The sequence below is a fragment of the Corylus avellana genome, chromosome 2 (assembly GCF_965113065.1).
Source record: "Corylus avellana chromosome 2, dhCorAvel1.hap1.2, whole genome shotgun sequence".
In the NCBI taxonomy this organism is placed as follows: Eukaryota; Viridiplantae; Streptophyta; class Magnoliopsida; order Fagales; family Betulaceae; genus Corylus; species Corylus avellana.
This window is the reverse complement of record NC_142491.1, coordinates 33470479-33479180: the sequence shown is the minus strand read 5'-3', so window position 1 is coordinate 33479180 and position 8702 is coordinate 33470479.

Sequence of the window (8702 nt, the reverse complement as noted above, 5' to 3'; positions counted from 1 at the left end):
TATGAGCAATCATATTCCCCTCAATATCAATCAGCTCCACAACAACAGTATCAGGCTGAGCCACCTCCTTCGAAGAGTTCTGACTTTCAAGAAAAGGTGTCAGCTATTCTCAACCAAGTGGAGGCCAGTAATCAACTGCTGCAATCTATCACCAAGATTGAAACTCACAAAGAGGAGTCATCTCCCTTCTATTAGCCTCAATAATACTAATAAGTGTCAAATATTGCATATTTGGACCCTTTTATTTACATTAGTTAATCCTTTAGCTGTGTCGTTATTTAATTTTTTGCGTTAGTTTTGTGATTTTAGTGTTTTGTAGGTTGTTGAAGAAAAAATGCAGCTGATGTGTGCCAAATATTGCATATTTGGACCCCTTAATTTACTTGTGTTAATCCTTTAGCTGTGTTATTATCTGATGTTTTGTGTTAGTTTTGTGTTTTTAGTATTTTATAGGTCATCGAAGAAAAAATACTTTTCGGAAGAAAACATACTTTGAGAAGACCTAGGTGATGTGGTTAAGCTTAACCAAATCCAAGAAATGGTTAAATCGGAATAAAGATAAGATTGGATTAAAGTTCAGATTTGATAAAATTTCGGATTGGATTCAAATTTAGATTCTGAATATGTCTCAGAATTTTGACTATAACTTTTCTCTCACATATCCGATTGAAATGATTCAAGCGACATTGGAAAGCTAACTCAAAATACTACAATTCATTGTGAAATAAAATTTTTCTAATTCGGATGTTTACTATTCGAAAATCGTCCCGCAACCAAAGGGTACAAACCTGGACGAATTTTATCCGATTTGAACTTGTAAAACCCTAAGTTTTAGGTCTATAAATAGGGAATTACCAGATTAGTTAGTGTAGGCTACGAATTTCAAGATTGGAGAGGAGAAAGACGCGAGTTTAAGGTTTTCCTAGCTTTTGGATCTCAACTTTGTGATTCTTATTTGTAAGTACTCAGTTTTACATTATGAATTCAATTAATCTTGTTTTATCTTTCAATAACATGAGAGGCTAAACCTTCAACTAAGGTTGAAGATGAAGTCTCACTTATGATTAGCAACTTTGTTTCATGTATGTAATATTTCCTAATTTAATGGTTTAATTGCTTTTTTGTTTTCCTTCTAATCAATTGGATTGAATAATTCTTGAATATCTTTTGTGATTCAAGGATACACTTGATGATTTAAGATTATTCAATACAATTGATTGCTTGGTTTTCTTTGTTAAAAATTGGATTTCTCTTGTGATTTATTCCTTGGATACAATTGATGTTTTGATAAAGATTGGATATTTTCTTGTGATTTACGAATACAATTAATTATTTGATCGAATTGGATTTCTTTTGTGATTTGGGTTATGAATGGATATATGAGATCTTTTGATTAATTCTTCGAAGCAATAGTAAAACAAACTTAAGATTTATATGTGAGAACTTTGGGGAATATTATAGATCATGAAATTATTTTGTTATGAATTTGTGAGTGTGAATTCCGAAACCATAGTGCATTGTCATAAGTTGTCAATCACTTAAAATTGTTTATGTTTTTACTTTTTCATTCAAACAAAAAATTCTCTAAAAAATTTGGAACTAGATTAGGGTTTAATTAATTTAGATTTAAAATTGTTTTCAAGATTACAATTCCCTGTGGGTTTGACCTCGCACTTGGAATCCATTAACTACAATTGATTTGTACACTTGCGAGTTAAATAAATTTCCACAACAACAGCTTTAAAGGAAAAAAAATGCAAAGTTTGGAAGAAATCACACTTTGAGAAGACCTAGATGATGTGGTTAAGTTTAACCACAATCAAGGAGAGGATTAAATCGAAATTTCTCTAATCGAAGTCAAAATCAGATTGGAATTAGAATCAGATTCTGTACACGCCTTAGTATTTTGACCATAACTTTTTGTTCAAATATCGGATTGAGATGATTCTAGTGGATCGACCTCGCACAAATCTGGACGAATCCTATTATGAAATTTAGTATAATTTCACATGATTGATTGACGAATCCTAAAAATTGGATATCCCTTGTGATTTGTTCTTTGGATACATCTGGTGTTTCAATTAAATTTGGATTCCTATTGTGATTTGTGCAATGAATGGATACATGAGATGGTTTTGTTAATTCTTTGAAGCATAGTAAAACATACATAAGATTTAAATTGTGAGAACTTCAGATTAACATTGATGAACATAAAGTATGTTGTTAATGATTCGGTGAGTGTGGATTTCGCATCCTTAGTACCTTTATCTATTGATTTACTTAGTTTATTTATTTTATGTTTAGTCGTTTCAATTTCAAAAAATCAAAATTCAAAACCCTTTCGAAACTAGGTTAGGTTCAAATTACTTTAGATTTAAATTGCTCTTTCAAAAAAATACAATTCTCTAGGGGATCGACCTCGCACTTGCAATCCATTAACTACAATTGATTCGTGCATTTGTGAGTTAATATAAATTTGCACAACAAATACCAAGGGGAGCCATCTCTTCTATTGGTTGTTGATTGTAAAGACAAGATGTTGAATCTTATGAGAGAATAATCAGATGGTAAATTCTCAACAGGTGTAACGCCCCCAAAATTAGCCTTTGAGAACTTGGCAGGGTTACTAGCAATTACCCCAGTTAAACCAACTTATAACTAACTAGGAAATCGCCCCTCTAAGTATTATCAAAGTTAACGCATAGGAAGGTTAAATAAATCTATGAAAATATTAAATCATCAAATGAACAAGCATATTCCTCGAAGTTAACGACATGGAGCAACTAATAATAATGTAAAACAAACCTGATCGCGTCATGAAGATTTTAAAGCAAGGTCCGTAGTGGCAACCGAGCCACTCCTCGGTTCTAGTGACAAACTACCTAAAATGGGTAATAACAGCGTAAGTCTAATGACTTAGTAAGTAAACCTCACAATTAGGAATGATATGAGTCCAGTTAAGCATAAATAAACGTGCAGTTTTAGTAAACATTCAGAAGGAGGTGTTGTCTCTATTAATACACCATAAACTAGTATTTTGGTTTTCAAATTGTAGTGTACTACTGGTGGCAATCGCCTAAGTATTTTATTGCAGAAAGAATAATGCTTTTATAGGTCATAACTCTCATGTATGGTTTACTTGAGATATTACCCCTTCTTGGCAGGGTTGGCACTGTCCTAAGGGACCTGTAATACAATGCCGGTGCCCCGACCATTGTACGCTACCGTAAATAACACTAATGGCACGATCGAGTCCGACCTCGGGTGGCCCACACCACTAATGATGTCCGTCCTGTAATGACTGCTCATGAAGGCTGCGCCAACCACGAAATAACCATTGGATCCAATACCCATATAACACACACATTTGACCATAGAAGGAAGTCTATCTAGTAAGTCCATGGCCATTATACCACACGTACCAGTGTATCATGTCAAACAATGCATCTTATTAATCAGTTAATAAAGCAGTTACCAAGTAGTTACAAAATGTAGGCATGCTCATATCATACTCGGGGTCAGTTAACTGACATATCCAACATTTTTAAGGAAAAAGGTTCGTAAGTGTTCACTTACCTCACATGCTCGCTTGAATCTTCCAACATTGCTAAGTAGTACTATAATGGAATATAGCACATCATTATGCACAGAACAAGAGGATCCTTATGAGTAGGATACTAGGTTAATCTAATGTAAAGGATTGCTGGGACCTAAGCTGCACAAATGGGGTTAAGGCGGATGTTTGACCCCTTGACCGTACGTCCGGGTTCAAGGAGCGTACGCCTGGTCAGTGAGTAGGCATTTCAGCCAAAAGCTCCTAACGGGGTTTCAAGGCTCCTATACAATCTAGAGGCTACTATAAGTCCTCCTAGGCTACCAGTAAGCACATGCATCGTAAGAAAACTCAACATAAGAAATCAAAGAAACTTCAAAACTCTTTTGGAAACATTTCTTGATTTGGTAAGAAACGATACAAGAACTTTAACATGGTGCTCAGAACATGTAGAAAGGAAGAGCACAAGCTTTCTTCTTTCTCTCTTCTGAATCACAAAACTCACAAGACACTCACACAAGTGATTTCAGAGAGCCGGGGGGCGAAATGATGGTTTTAAGGGGGTGGTGGGGGTTGGTATTTATAGGCCAGAAAATCTGAGGGCGCTACCAACTATTCAAAAAAGTAGCGGAGGTCCGGTACTATTGGGGCGTACGTCTGGTACTATTTATTCAACAGTCCAAAGGATGCATCGTACGTACAGCCATTAACCAATGGTCAACCAAAAAGTAGCGTACGTCCGGTGGTCCCCAATCGTATGTCCTCGCTATAAGTTAAAGGCCTACGTTCGGTGGTCCCCCATCATATGTCCTTACTAGAGACAAAGGTGTACGTTCGGCAACCCTAAAGGGTTAAGCTTGGGCTTATGCTTCAAAATGAATTTAGGAGTTTTTAGGCTATAAATGTGGGCTTAGGTCCTTTGTTATAAAACCGGGTTTTACATAAATTCTTTAATCGTTCTTTGTAGAAAATCTTTTAATGAAAACAATTGTTTTTGTTTGGGTATTACAATAGGAGAGGGTGAATTCTCACTTGCAATCTTTTGGAAGGATAGAGGCTCACCTCAAACAAATAGTCAATATCCTCAAAGGAGAAGAAGAAGAGCTTCAAAGTCAGTAGGTGGCCAATCCTTATGGACATTGCATGGAGGATGAGAGTACTTCCTATTTTGAGCAAGCTATCACCATATTGAGGATTGAAGAAGTGGTCAAAAATCACATGGAAGAGGACGAGCAAATTGAGGTCCCACAGGATCTACATCGGAAAAAAGGAAATGAAGTGAGCATTGAGGCTTCTTCAACATCAATTCCCGAATTACTAAGAGACCAGGAGAGTATTCTGTTAGCGCTGTTAGACAAGCAAATTGAGGCCATCAAGGTAGAAAAACTCTCTAAGTATTCTCCTCATGTTATTCCAGTTCATGATTCCCTTCCATATGAAAAACTGTTTGAGAATACTCAGAGTGATCTACCCCGATCTATAGACATTTGGAATTACCTACCTGTAGGTAAAATTCATTCTCTTTGGTCCATGAGAAGAATAGATTAGTGCTTCAAATTTAAATGTAAGGTTCGAGCGCAGGCCCTATGCACTCGAGCCCTCCATCAGGCTAGGGTACATGATTTCCATCTAGGTTTTATCTTTTCCATTATTGTTCTATTTTCATTTTGTTGACTATATTTTTACAACAATGTGTTGCACTTGACTGGTATTTGGTTGGAGTATCACTTATTTGTTTTTTAAGGACGAGTGTTCTTGCATTCAAGTTTAGGGGTATGCTATGAGCCATACCTATTCCAACTAGTTTTCTCATCTCCCAAGTATGATCTTTTTATTATCTGTACACATTGAGGGCAATGTGTAATTCTAGTTTGGGGGTATGGGAGACACACACACACACACACTTTATCCAATTTTTGATAAATGCATGTTCATGTTATTCTTGAGATTTTGGTTGATCTAGAAACTGTGATTTGAAATTCATTGCTGAGCTTAAAATGTAGAACACATGATCTGATGGCGAGAATTTTAAGTCTTGTTACTTACTTTTGACATTTGAAAATTCACTTATTTTGATTTTAATTGCCACAAGCAAATTAGCACATAGTTTGTGAGGTATGACATGTGAACCTGATTGTGTATGTTTTCAATGTCTTGGGTGAAGCTGGTAAACTTGTTGGATGGATACTTTGGTGTATATATATATTGATCATTGTGGGATTTTCAAAGTAACTGGACCTCTTGCCTTGTAAAGCAATGAATGTTAACATCAAAAGGTAAGAATCTTGATTTGGTTAATGTCATGGCTAGTTTAGTTTCATAACCTTTTTGACTCGAGTTAGTAAGTCCTTAGGGGTGTCTTTACACCTAATGCCCTAAAACCATCTGGTTTGGGAGTCATCGGCACTCGTTACGTAGGTCAATTAGAAAGCTTAAGGGAACTAAGCATTGCACAGCCTGACCAAAAGGAAGGAAAAGAAAGTTATGCCTTGGTTATTCATTCCTATGGAATCCCAGTGAACTTTAAGGTATTGAGTCATTGCACATTGGAAATAATTTGGAAGCCTCATAATTATATGTTAGTTCATTTCACTAAATTGAAATTGTGATGCCTTAGCCTGTCTTTTGCAAGTGGTTAGACTTTGGAATTCCAATTCATTGTGAAGATGGAGTTTATCCTTTTAAGCTTGCCAATGAATTAAAATTAGTGTTTTAAGTGATACTTCAATCTTATGTTTGTGGGTAACATTTCTATTAAATCCTCACGAGGCTTCACTCGTCCTACTAGGGATGCCTAGGGATTTAAAAGGCTTGTTGTAAATGTTAAATGCAATCATTTTTCCCACGACAGTGGATCTAGAATAGTTTTTGTTTTATGTTCTTTTCAATTTTAGTTTCGTATTGCTAAGAGCTAGCAATATGTTAGTTTGAGGGTGTGATAAGTGCTGAATGTTACACATTCTAGCCCCTTAATTCACATATGTTAATCTCTTGGTTTTGTTATTATGTGATGCTTTGTGTTGTTTTTGTATTTTCTTTCAGTTTTTAGTTTTTGAAGAAAATGAAGCGTTTCTGGAAAGTTCCAAGCCGAAGAGACAATTTGGGAGAAAGTTTGAAGTAGTGGGATCGAGCATAAGCACTTAGGCTCGAGCGCATATGCAGAGTGCAGCAAAGGAGGGATCAAGCATAGTCTTGTGCTCGAGTGCACCAACTCTAGGATCGAGCTCACTCGAGCTCCCAACATGCGGAATGACTCCTATTTCATGTAGGATTAGGTTTTCAATAACCTAATTGGACTAGGAGGCGAACCTCCAAGTTTATTAGGTTTTTTAGGATTTCTAGGGTTCTCCTAATCCTATAAATAGACTTTTGAGCATTGAGAAAAAGATCTACAGCTTTTGGGAGAGAAATTGGAGGCTCAAGTCAAGAAGCATTTTTGGTTTCTTCTTTTCCTTTTTATTTTCATTATATGTAACTAAACCTTTGTTAGGGGCTAAATTAAAGCCCTAATCATGTCTTTTTAGGATTTCAATATTGGCGCCGTTGCTATAATTATATTTTGGGATACTTAACTTGATTATTTTCTATTTGATTGAATTCCTAATATGAATGTGCCTTATCAACATATACATGTGTTTAAATTTGTTAATTAAGTCAATTTGGATGACAGAGTCTTGGGCTTAATCAAGTGACAAAAGAACCTCATCACGGGTTCATGGATTAATCAACATGAAAAATCGGGAGTAGATACCATGCCTTTAGCTTTCATGTGTTTGTCAATTTTCATAGATTTATACTTTTTTGAAGAACAACTCAGTAGATACCATGCTAAATCCTTTGAGAAAGAAAAGAATTAGATCAGATACCATACCTAATTCATTACTTAGGGAGATCAATAGCTTAAGGAGTCGATACTATGCCCTTAGGTTGACAAGCATTAAGTATACTGATATGATTGTAGTATTGGCATATTATTTATCTTAATTGAGAATGATTAATGGTGGATGTCAAAACCCTAACCTTTCGTTCTTATTGTATCACTTGAAATCTTTCAATTCATGACATTTATTTAATTAATTAGGAAATTACTTTTAAGCATAATTTACCAATTCTCGTGGGAATGATCTTGTATTATTCTACTGTACTATCATTTTGATCTTGTGCACTTGCGAGTAAAACGTACCAATTATTTGCCTATTAATTTAGGTGGGTAATTGGCACAACATATACTGAGTCCAATAGATTTTGAAGAGGCATGTTTCCTTTTCAGCTGCAATCAATTTCTTGAGGTGTTCCTTGCACTTTTTCCTAGCATCTATGCAATTTCTGACAAGGCTGTCATGGGACATAAGATGTCTGTTGCTTTTCAGTGATCCTTCATCAGATTCCTCTTCATATGACTCACCACCAACACCTGCTAATGTAGGATCACTAGAAGCTTGAATAGTGGCTTGAAATGCCAGATAAACAACCTTCTTCCCTTTTCGGTCATCGGAGTTATTTGACTTTGATTCATCACTCAAAGACGCATTCATAGTGTTTTCCTTAGCATTCTTCAGGTTTCCACAGTCAGCCCTGATGTGACCAAATCCTTGACACTCATAGCATTGTGGAAAATAGGTTTTCTTGTCTCTGAAAGATTTATCTCTTAAATCCCTCTAAGATTCTCTTTTACATAGCAGCTCCGAAGATCTTCTTCCATTCCTTTTAGCATTCTATAGATACTTTTGAAAATTCCTGGTTAGCAGAGCTATTGGTTCAGAATCAGAGGACTCATTGTCACTAGATTCTTCATGAACCACTTCCTTTTCCTTCTTGGAGGTTTTCAAAGCAATGTTATTTGCTTTGGGAGAGAATCTCTTACTCTCATAGGTTATTAGAGAACCTACCAATTCATCAACATCCAGCAACTCAACATCCTTGCTTTCTTCAACAGCAGTTATCTTATGATTAAAATGAGAAGGAAATGACCTAACAATTTTTTTCACCACTTTAGCTTTAGTAACTCTCTCACCAAGCCCTCGCATGGAGTTCACTATCTCAATCAATTTAGTGTAAAATTCTCCGAATGTTTCATCTTCCTTCATGTTTACAGTCTCAAACCGAGACATCAACATTTGAAGTTTAGCCTTCCTTGTCCCTTTTGAAC